We start from the raw sequence: 12,500 nt of genomic DNA on the forward strand, positions 1-12,500 counted from the left end.
CGGCCTCTATCTAAGACCCTGAGACGCGCAAGAACCAGCGTGGAGACCCCGAAACCCTTGCGGCCTCCGGAAGACCAACGAAGAACACAGACAGCAGCGACTCTCAGCCCTTCTCTTCCTTCCTTTCTTCCTTCCTTTCTTCCTTCCTTCCTTCCTTCCTTCCTTTTTTTCTCCATTTCTTATTTCTTTCCTTTTTTTCTCCATTTCTTCTTTCCTTCATTCCTTTCTCTCTTCCTTCCTTCCTTCCTTTCTTCCCTCCTTTCTTTCTTCTTTCCTTCCTTTCCTCCATCCCTTCTTTCCTTTCTTTTCTCTTTTTCTTCTTTCCTTTATTCCTTGTTTCCTCCTTTTCTTCCCTCCTTCATTCATTTCGCCCTTCCTTCCTTCCTTCCTTCCTTTTTTCTCCCTTTCTTCCTTCCTTCTCGTCTCTTTCACAACCTGAGCTTGATGCATCTGGCTACAAATCGTAATACTCCCATAACACAAAAAATGAAAGTATAGCTAACCTAAAAACGCAGAAAAGTAAGAAAACAGAAAAAGTAAAACTTTCATATTTTCTGCAAAAGAGTAAAATTTTATTAAGGATAGGTGGTAAGGGACATGGAACTGCATAGTGTTGGCCACCACCCATTATAGAACTAGTGTGATGTTAAATTTTCGGATATAATATTCTTATTCCCTGACGTGCAATGTTGGTACTCCTAGGCCGTGACAAATGTACCCCCTGGTTGAGAATCGCTCCCAAGTTGACTGAGCGGAGTTCGGTCACGCCATGAGGCACTTTACCCTTCTTAAATGTTCCCTGATTTTACTTATTTACTTGTGTTTTTAAAAATGTGTCAATGCAATAACGATACAATATACATTTGCACAGTTGTGGATTAGGTTAGGATGTCATCAATAAAGCCACTTTTTTGTTCAATATAAGACAGTGGATGAGCAGTTCAGATATTGTGATCACTGTTTGTGTTATACTCTGTCACGTCCTTAGCGTGAATAGAATCATGTGGTTGTGATGTGTCACGTCCTTGCGTGAATAAAATCTCCTGTCTGTAATTTTAAGGCGCACCTTGCGTGAATATGATCGGTTGTATTACCATTAATGTCGTTATTGTCACTTGTGGAAAGAAATTTTGTATATCTTTATTTCATAATATGTATGTGTGTATATAAAAATGTATGTTATAAAGTAAACCATTGCGCAATGCCTGTCTGTTGGGGCGCGCTTCGAATACGTTCTGTCAGATGACGCCAAGCTCAGAAAACGTTACATAATTTGGCGCGAAAACATGTTCTTCTTTCCCATTGGTTAGAAGTAGCTGAACTGCCTAATTTAAGTACGTATCGACATCAAGGAAACGTAATCACCAATACCCGGGCTATATAACGTCGGGCAGAGAGGACCCGAGTAGCAACGACAGAGAAGCAGGGACCAGAAAGCCTTGACAAGCCGTGTTGAGATACGCACGCTGTTCATCGATTCCTACGTAGAATTCCTCTGCTCGTCGTTTAGACACAAGCCGTCCTTTGGACCTCATTCGATTGCATTTAGCAATCTTCAGGTCATAGAAGCTCGTGTATGGAATCTTCCAATGAAGTTACAAGTCTTCTCGACCCGAGTTCTTTCGGATATCATCTCAACGACTGCCAGAAAGCTAAGTACGAGTACGTCCTTCTGCCCTCTCCCTCAAGACCACTTACAAATCTACAAACAAGTCTATCTCCGAAGTGCCTTCTCCCAGACTACAAGAACACCATACGTCTGACAATCGACTTTCTCCAAATCACCCATTTGTGAAGATATAGAGAGACACGGTCCAGACGACTTCCGTTGGCGCGTCACCAGAACCAAGACTCAAGTTCGCTATCTGTCAATGCGTGCATATTCAGACGCACTACTGCCTGCCATACCTGGTAAAATTGAATACATTTAAATATTTATGTTTATTCTTCATTCATTATGTTTGAACATCTTCACATTTTCTTATGTATGTGTATTATAAGTGTTTTTTTTTTTTTGTAAATATTAATTTCAACGAAGAGCTAATTACCCTGCCTGAACTCAGTCACCCGTGTGAGCTGCGCACGGCATTATTCATTTTTTTCCTTGTCGTGACTAGCCTGGCCTATAGGTGGGTCGTGACATACTCATATAGGAATTTCTGTTTTCTTCGCTTCATATGTGTGTGTGTGTGTGCGTGTGTTTGTGTTTTAACCTAATTGTAGTATAAAAGAAAAGAGCTATGCTATTGGGGTCTTCTTTCTGTGTGTGTGTGTGTGTGTATGTGTATGTGTGTGTGTTTGTGCGCCTGTGCGTGTGTGTGTGTGTGTTTGTGCGCCTTTGCGTGTGTGCGTGCGTCCGTGTGAACCCAGGTCCTGTTGTCTATTTCTCTCTTTTTGTACGATTCCAATCTCCTTCGATCCTTCGTTCGTCTTCTGTTCTTTGTTAGGAACAGATAACTCTGCTTTCTCCTTTGCTCCAAAACTCGCTCTACTGTTAACACCACCACCACCACCACCACCACTACTATCACCACCACTAGTAGGACAACCCTGAACAGCAATGAATAAAACTTGTGGCAACGCTGCCAATGATAAAAAGGCTACTGCGGTCTAACGCATGGCTTAAAAGTGCCTGCCTGATTGCATCTTAAATCTTGGATTTGTGCTCCGCGCCATCTCCTCAGCACGGTGTGCCATCCCCTCCCCCCATCCCGTCGCCCCCACCCACCCCCCAGCCTCCAGACCCCACCCCCCACCCCCCACCCACCCGGCCATTTCTTGACGACTGTTCCTTGCGCGGCAGCCTCCTGCTTCTCTTTCTCCTCGGAAGGATTCCCCCTCCGGAGTGACATATCCGACGGCCTGGAAACCACCAGACTGACCCAAAGGACGACAACTCCACCACCACAACCCTCTTCCTTTTTCTCTCTCTATCTATCTATCTCTTACTCCCTCTCCTTTTCGCTCTCTCTCTATCTCTTTCCCTCTCGCTCTCTCTCTCTTTCCCCTCACTCGCTCTCTCTCTTTCCCTCTCGCTTGCTACCCCACCCTCTCTCTCTCGCTCTCTCCCTCCTCATAGACTTTTCCAAACTAAAGGAACGCCTCCTTCCCTTCCACCTCTTCCTTCCACCTCTCCTTCCTTTTCGTCTTCTCTCCCATTCCCTCTTCCCTTCCCCTTCCCCGTCTCCCACCTTCTCCCTCTCCTTCCCATGACCCCGCCTCCTTCTCCACCGGTCTACGCGAAGACAGACAGACAGACAGTCAGACATACCCCTTGGAATCCGTTGTCCGGCTATGCAGTAAGTCCAAGTTGACCCAGTTCGAACCCATGGGCACGAGGGAGAATAACACCCCCCCTCTCACACCCATCTTATTCCCCCCACTTCCCATGCTCCACTTTAGCTCCCCATACCTTCTCCCCTAATCCCTTCCCCCCTTGCCTTATCCCCCCTTCTTCTGCCCCAATCCATTTCACCCTACCCACTCCCCCCTCTCCCTTCCCTCTCACCCTATTCCCCTTCTGTCTCAATCCATTTCACCCTACCCACTCCCCCCTCTCCCTTCCCTCTCACCCTATTCCCCTTCTGTCTCAATCCATTTCACCTTACCCACTCCCCCCTCTTCTTTCCCTCCCACCTTATCCACCCTTCTTCTGTCCCAATCCATTTCACCCTACCCACTCCCCCCTCTCCCTTCCCTCTCACTTTACTCCCCTTCTGTCTCAATCCATTTCCTTGTACCCACTCCCCCTCCTTCTTTATACCCGCTTCCACTTCCACTCCCCCTCTCTCCCCGTGACCTCACCTCACCTAACAGGTCACGGGGGTCTCTGAACTATAAATGTGTCTTCAAGTCATGAAATTCCCGGAACACCTGCAGGTTAATGTCAGGGAAAGTACGAGTCCTGAAATAAAAGGTGAGGATCGGATGACGCTCTGTAACCGGTTCCGGGAACAGGTTTTCCGGAACACAGAGGTTTCTGGAACACAGAGACTTGACTTCCGGAGCTCAGAGTTCTTCCGGGAAGGGAAGCTTCTGCGAGTTGACACAGGATCTTGTAGGTTCAGGGAAAAGTTGATTTTTGAGTCTGCCTTCGGCTCAATGATAAGTCGGTTTCGTGTTATTTGGGGCTACAATTCCTCTTTTTTTTAGAGAGAGAGAGAAAGAGATAAATAGAGAGAGAGAGAGAGAGAGAGAGAGAGAGAGAATGGTTGGTGGTGTGCGCCGTGGCCAGAGCCGGGAGTGGAATCGGTGGTGGTCATGAGTTTAGCACACACACACACACACACACACACACACACACACACACACACACACACACACACACACACACACACACACACACACACACACACACACACACACACACACACACACACACACACACATACACACACATACACACACATACACACACACACACACACACACACACACATATGAATTATACAAATGTGCGCACATATACATGTATGCAGACAATTGCACACACACATGTACACAGGCATGCGCATATACATCAGAAACATCAACAAGCAACGATCAACATACACAAGAGAGTGTAGTGGCAGACAATCAATTAAAAGCGAGGTTGGGAGAGAGGGAGAGGTGCTGACTGGTTGGCTCCCTACCTAAGCAATAAAAGTGACACGATCGACTGTTTCCCGTAGAAACTGATATCATCTTTTGTTAGGGTGTCGTGGAAAACGTACAGGTCGTGTTTTTTTTTTTTTTTTTTTTTTTTTTTTTTTTTTTTTTTTTTTTTTTTTTTTTTTTTTTTTTTTTTTTTTTTTTTGTCTGCCCGGACTTCAGCTTTGTAGCGGTCCGGACCGGTTCGCACATGAAACAGGAGATAGTGTCCAGAAGAGACCAGGAAGGCAGGCCACCCTACAGCATCAGGCGGCTCAAGGGGGAGGGATTTCCCTCAAGGTAGTTTCCCACAAAGACATGTCCGAGGTTTGAGGATAATGATGATAAGCACACATAAAGATAAATTTAACTTTAAGAAGTAAATAATCATGAAATGGTTCACCACAGAGATTAGATGGAACTGCCTAGTATAGGCCTTATGGTCGCCTGCAATTTCCTCCATTCTTAGGATCTTATGTAACCATGTAGTGAGCGTTAAAACAATTGGTTCTTTTAAGAGAAGTTTAGATAACTTTAATGGATAGGGATGACAGGTGGTAAGGTACATGGAACTCCCTGGTGTGGGCCTTATGGTCTCTTGGAGTCTCTTCCATTCTTATGTTCTTGTGTAGCTATGTAGTGAGCGCTGAAACAATTGGTTGTTTTAAGAGAAGTTGAGATAACTTTATGGATGGGAATAACAGGTGGTAAGGTACATGGAACTCCCTGGTGTGGGCCTTATGGTCTCTTGCAGTCTCCTCTGTTATTATGTTCTTATGTAACACTTGTAGTGAGCGCTGAAACAAATGGTTATTTCAAGAGAAGATAAGATAACTTTATAGATAGGGATAACGTGTGGTAAGAGACATGGAGGTGCTTGGTGTAGGCTTCGTGCAGTCTTCTCCATTCTTATTTTCTCATGTAAAGGCATCTGGTGATAAATGCCAATGTCATGCGTTGCTCTTCTGCAGACACTGTGGGTCTCCAATTCACGAAACGTCTGATCGAGCATCGTCTGGAAAGACTCCGGAAAACAGATGAGTCTCACGAGACGGTGCATTGCGTAGTTTATTTTAGTTCGTTAACCTTTGTTTACATCGAAACGATGCGCGCGCATCCATGTAGTCAAGAAATCTCTTGTTTATATTGATTGCTTACTTCTCGAAGGTATTTACACAGCTCACACATCTTGACTACATGAATGCGCGTTCACAGTTTCGGTGTAAACAAAGGGAGCCCATCTATATATCATACAATTTTCTTAAAGTTATCATGATCCAGTATACAAGTTAATCTACAAATTCTACCGTCCATCGTTTCTTGAAGATAGAAACCCTCTATAAATTACAGTAAATATATGCTATATATGTACCTTTCCCACAGATACTGTTATGCGCCTACAGAAAAAAAATTCACCCTACAGACGATACAGGTAGATGGAAAATAGATAGACGAGAACGTGAAGTGAAGGAGCAAGTCCCAGACAAGGAGGGATAGTGGCGGCCTCACAAGTGGCGTGCCTCAGGGATCAGTGTCGAGTCACGCTACTCACTTTCGTATTCGCTAATGCTTCTATCCATATTATTTTTTAAGATCTCTTTGTTTATGTATATAAATCTTTAATTGCTTATCTACTTATTTATTCATTAATTTGTTTAATTTCTTATCGTCCATAACTAGGTCGGGTGCAAAAAATTATAATAATGATAAATAATTAATAAAAATAATAAGATAGATAATAATAAATAGAATAGATAGGTAAAGTTAAATAATAAGCAGGTAATAGTAAATAATAATAAATGGATAGAAAAACAATAATAAATAATAAATGAATAATAATAAACAGACAACAAACAACATAAAGTAAATAGCAGGCATTTCTGCATCTTGCTTAGGTGTTTATCTAAATAAATCTTAAAGCTTCGAACTGAACTACATTGTACTGCCTCTGCAGGAAGTTTATTCCATTCATTAACTACACGGTTGGCGAAGTTGTTTCTACCCACTTCCAAATTAAATATATTTCCTGACAGTTTGAGACCATTATTGTCGGATTCTTAGTGTGAAAATATGGTTACTTTTGATGTCAATTCCCTTTAGAATTTTAAAGACCTGTATCAAGACACGTCCGAGTCTACGCTTTTTTAGGGAAAATAGATTCATATGTTTTAGTCGATTTTCGTATGATTTGTTTTTTATATTTGGAATCAGTTTTGTGGCTCGCCGTTGTACTTTTTCCAATCTGTCAATGTCATTAATGATATTCGGTAACCATGAGGAAACAGTATATTCCAAGTGTGGATGAATTCTCACAGCCTGTTGGCCGTACGTGATTTGAGGTACAGGAGGAATAAGGAAGCTACATGGTACTCAATCATGATAAATAATCATGATAATCATGAGTACTGTCACAGCCTGTTGCCCGTCATATGTGGTTTGAGGTACAGGAGGAATAAGGAATCTACATGGTACTCATGTCCATTTAATAAGAAGCCCTCAGGCATGGTGTTGCTTCTACAGACTATGGTATCTGTAATTTACATTAACGAATCAATACATTACATCAACAAACCAATACATTACATTACATTAACAAATCATTTACACCATGATTCTTTACTCTACACAACTGACTTGGCATTGACATAATGAAACATACCATGATTATTTCACCTCCATGGCTTCACCATAAATTGGCTCCTTACTATTCCCATCCAAACATGGTCTGACAAACCAGAAATAATTATAAACAATGTGACCTCTACATTTCATTCACTACTACATATTCAAACATAGTATAAGGAAACATTCTTACTTAATACTCACCAAAGGGTTCCCTGCTACTTGCTCAACACACGTCTTGTCCCCATGAAGGATAGTTAATAAAAGGGACGCTTAGTGGTGATATCTACCGACGTTGTCTACTTAACCATCCTGTGTATTCAGAGGCTAACAATTCCAGAACTCTATAGTAACCCATACATGTTCTCCTTGGTTTACAGTTTAACAATACACGACATTTTATTGGCTCCAGTACAACATATTGTCATTATACAGTAATACCTTTCTATGATATACACAAGCACTACTTTCTATCGCGGAACAATTCAACGGGAGCGTAATCCTTTCGTTTACATTTCTTCATAACAATGCCATCATCTTACAACATAACTTCACAACACAATCATATCATACATAATGAACCAATGCAATGACTCAAATCCAAATTTGTAACACTTCCAATATTATATTCCGTACGTCGTGAAGCACGTACTTAAATCGAGACATTATATACCGTGAGTTGTAGTTAGCTTGAATCATGTAATTCGTATTCACATGTATAATGGACCATTGCAATATGGCTCAAATCCAGACATCAGGCAATTGGCATTCACACTAACGATTTACTGTATATAGCTTGTTAATGAGAGATTGACTTTTGAAGTCAAAAGATCGCGCAATCAGTCCTAGAATCTTATTTGCTTTCTCAGAGGCTGAAATACTTAGATGATTTGAAATCGTTATAGATGATTATGCCGAGATCCTTTTCACTATCCACTTTTGTTAACTAATTTCCAAATAACCTGTAATCGTACTTACTGTTATTTTCACCTATATGCATAACCTTGCATTTACTTGTGTTAAATTTCATTAGCCACTTTTCAGACCATTCCTGTAGTTTATCTAAATTTTCTTGAATATCTAATTAATTTAAGTGATTATTTGCCATTCCGCACATTTTTGTATCATCAGCAAATCTGAAGACAATAGATTTCAGTCCGTGGTCTATATCACTTATATATACTATGAGTAGAAGTGGCCTAAGAACGGAACCCTGAGGAACTCCACTCGTAACATTTTTCCATCTAGAAGTTTTGCCATTTAGAACAACTCTGTTTTCGATTGTTTAACCAATTCCTAGTCCAACTAAGTAGGCTACCAAATATTCCGTGTGAAGCTAATTTAGTAAGTAGTCTTTCGTGGGGGACGGTAACAAAAGCTTTTGCAAAGTCTAGATATATTAAATCTTTATTTTTTCTTTTGTCATAATTCGAGATGACTGTGTTATAGAATTCGAATAAGCTACACAAGAATGTTTCAGTCTGAACCCATGCTGGCTATCATCAAACAGTTACTTATATGTTTGTTTACTTGCTCACTCGCTCGCTTGGTACCTGACATAACTTAACCAACCTAATCAAACCTAACGAAACCTAACCTAACATAACCTAGCCAACTTACTTGTTTACAAACATACCTTTGAAACGATGCATTCATATGTTCACAGTCACGTGTTATCACCGAGTTTTCCTCTCCCGCTTTGTCCCTTTTGCCTTCACTCACAAACAGCCCGACATTTCGCATCGTTGGTTAAAGATGCCTCTGGGTTCGGCCTTTGTGGTTGACGCTAGGTCAGTCACCACCCCCTGTCCCCCGCCCCCTTTCACACAATCAACAAGGATTTGTCAAGTTGATGGTTGAGGGGATGTAAAACCCCCCTTCCACCATCAGCGCTTTGGTGGACGTCAGGGATTTGACCCCCCACCCCCCGGCCCATGTCCCTCTCCCTCAAACCACCTACGGGGACGCGGATTACCAGGGCGTGTTCGTTCCGGGGCCGGGGCTGGGGCCGGGGCTGGGGCGGGGGGGGGGTTACTCTGATGGCTCTTTCCAGCTCTCTGTAGGGGCTCGCTCGCTTCTGGTAATGGGGCTGACCCCTACTGGGCACAGCGGGCTCAATTATCGACAAATGTCGTACTTGAGTCGTTAACTCTTTCTGAGCTTGTCCTAGCGTCTTCACTCTTCTTTTTTTTATTTTCAAAAGCACGCTAGTTTTCACATCGATTCCTGGTTGTATTCTGAGCGCAGGTGGTCATATCGCTCTTGTTGACGGGACGCATAAGTTTCTTCTGAAGTCGATGAGTGAGTATCTGTTTCGACTCCTACTTTTATATATCAAGAGGGTCATTATGAGCTTCGTCCTTGCTCGTTGTCTCAGTCACTTTTAGGAACGCATGCCCCTTTCTCATCTTAGCTCCTTGTGGATGAAGGGTCATCCTTGTCTCCTGCCCACTGCCCGGGTCAGAAGCAATACAGTAAGAGGGGATTTACGGTCTAACGGTTCGTCGAACGCGGTTCGACAGACACGTGTTTAAAGTGATGTGTGAACGGGATATTTGGTTGTCGAACACGTTGGTTAAACCCCAAATACCCCGTTCACACGTTCACATATCACTTTAAGCACGTGTCTGTCGAACCGCGTTCGACGAACCGTTTGACGCAATACATCCACAGCAAAACCGCTTCACTTAATTGGCGAACTCTCCTCTCCTTTCCCTCATGCGGAAAATAGAGAAGACGGGGAGAAATCACTTCGGGTTGCATCAAAGTATCATCCATACTCAACCATTTTCAACTTATCCCTATCGTCTGCCTTCTCCTTTCCTTGTTCAACAGTCATTCTACTTTTCCTTCTACAAAAGTATACAAACTTGGGGCAAAATCATAGGCATTTCAACAAATTCAAGCTGGATTTTTTTTTTTTAGATTTTTTAAATTAATTTTCACAGATGTCTGTCTTGATTTTATCAATATATTTCTTTTCCTTGCATCTTTAACGTTATTCCTCCTTTCCTATTCGTTACTATGATTTCATTTTCGTCCATTACCGCCAAAATCTTTCCTCCTTTTTTTTTCCTCTCCTTCCCTCACTCTATTTCTTTTTCCCCCGTCACTCTCCAAGGCCATTATCCTCTCTACATCTTTCCCCTCCGCCTCCGTAATCATCATCCTCGCTTGCATCGTCAGCACAAGCCTCATCTGATTACGTTATTTTCATGCATCAGACGTTAAAACGCACACACGTAAGCACACACACACACCTCATGGCTTCAGTAAATCTCCCCAATGGCGTCATCCATGCTTCTTACCACTTCCTCAATACTCCTTCATCATGTCAGCGGTCGGTTGGACGCGGAACCCAAGGCTGGCTCTCTCTCTCTTTCTCTCTCTCTCTCTCTCTCTCTCTCTCTCTCTCTCTCTCTCTCTCTCTCTCTCTCTCTCTCTCTCTCTCTCTCTCTCTCTCTCTCTCTCTCTCTCTCTCTCTCTCTCTCTCTCTCTCTCTCTCTCTCTCCCTCTCCCTCTCCCTCTCCCTCTCTTCGCCGCAGCAGTGGCACCAAATATGGAGCCCTTATGGCTGGCGCCGACCACATGGGTTTCAGTGTCACAACCATATCCACCTTCTTCCCACCCAAGCCCCAACCCCCAAATTTTCGCCAATACCTTTTCCTCTTGCTTTATTGTGATTATCTGTGTCTTCAGGGATTTATCTTTTGTTGTTTTGATTCTGTTTTTATTTTGCCTTTACTGTCTTCTTGTGTCGTTCTTATCTCTTTCTCCGTTACACTTTTAGACTCCGTGGAGCTCCCCAGAGATTCTGTTCAGATAGAGGAAGGTCCCCTTCTTAAACGACGTGTCTCTTCCTCCCTCTCATCCTCCTCTTCCTCCTTCTCGTCCTCCTCCCTCATGTCTTCCTCTTCATCCTTTTTCTTCTCTTACTTTTTCCCTCTCTCTCTCTCTCTCTCTCTCTCTCTCTCTCTCTCTCTCTCTCTCTCTCTCTCTCTCTCTCTCTCTCTCTCTCTCTCTCTCTCTCTCTCTCTCTCTCTCTCTCTCTCTCTCTCTCTCTCTCTTTCCCTCATTCTCTCTCCATTACAGCACAAAACATCACGGCCATACATCTCAATCTGTTGCTAAAATCCACTTCCTCGGCTCATCATTTATCACTGCTCACGCAGAAACTCTGAATGGGCGTGTCTTTTTGAATGTGAATGAAATCGCTGGCAAAGATCGGACGAAATGGGGCTTCAACCCCGCGAAGTAAGAATACATCGGATGGAGGGGGGAGAGGGAGGGGAGAAAGGGAGGGGGAGGGAGGGAAGTGGAGTGGTGAGGGAGGGGTGGGGAAATAGGGAGGGAGAGGCGAGAGAGAAGGTGGAGGGGTGGGAGTGGGGAGGGGAGGGGAGGGGAGGGGGAGGGAAGGAGATTGGGGAGGGTAAGGGAGAGAAGGAGAGGGGAAGGAAATTGGGGAGGGAGGAAGGAAGAGACAGAGGGAGGGGGGAGAGGGAGGGTGGGGTGGGGAGGGGAAGGAAGGAAAAGGAGAGAGGGAGGGAGGGAGGGAGGGGAAAGGAGATAGGGAGAACGGAGGGAGGGGAGAGAGGGAAGGGAAGGGAAGGGGAGAGAGGGAGGGAGGGAAGGGAAGAGAGTGGGTGGGAGAGAAAGGAAGAGGAAAGATGGGAGGGGAGCTAGTGAGGGAGGGACGGAACGCCATGTATTAACCTTTTGATTGCGAAACCATTTCCTCATGTGAACGAAGCCTTTGCCGGCGCCAGCCAGAACATAAAGCTTGCGACGGTGGTGACCACCAAATGGGACCTGAGGCCCAAATGCTCCACATCTTCACCTTGGTCTTTGGATCACGTGTTGGACTCGTGATCGACAGCTATTTCCCTCCCGGAAGAGAGTTCAGAGCTCGTATGACCGATCTATGGGTAATGGTATGACCCTACACGCGCACACACACCCAACTCCCCGCCCACGAGAGTTGGAGTAACGACTCGAAGTGCAGCGATACTCAAATAATTTCAGCCCTGGGCAGGATTCGAACCAGGTACCGCCTGTACCGTCATACTGACAGTCTGGGACTCTACCAACCGCGCCACCGAGTCTGACTTGCCCGAAATGTGGAAGGATATGCGGCTCAAGAACTGGGTTCCACAGCCACTTCCGCTGGCACCAGCGCCAAAGACCTCAGGATTACCACCCAGCCTCACTCACCATATCACACCTCACCGGAGCACAGTCGTCGTCGATCA

The sequence above is a fragment of the Oratosquilla oratoria genome, chromosome 32 (assembly GCF_046742065.1).
Source record: "Oratosquilla oratoria isolate Oo_2021 chromosome 32, ASM4674206v1, whole genome shotgun sequence".
NCBI lineage: Eukaryota > Metazoa > Arthropoda > Malacostraca > Stomatopoda > Squillidae > Oratosquilla > Oratosquilla oratoria.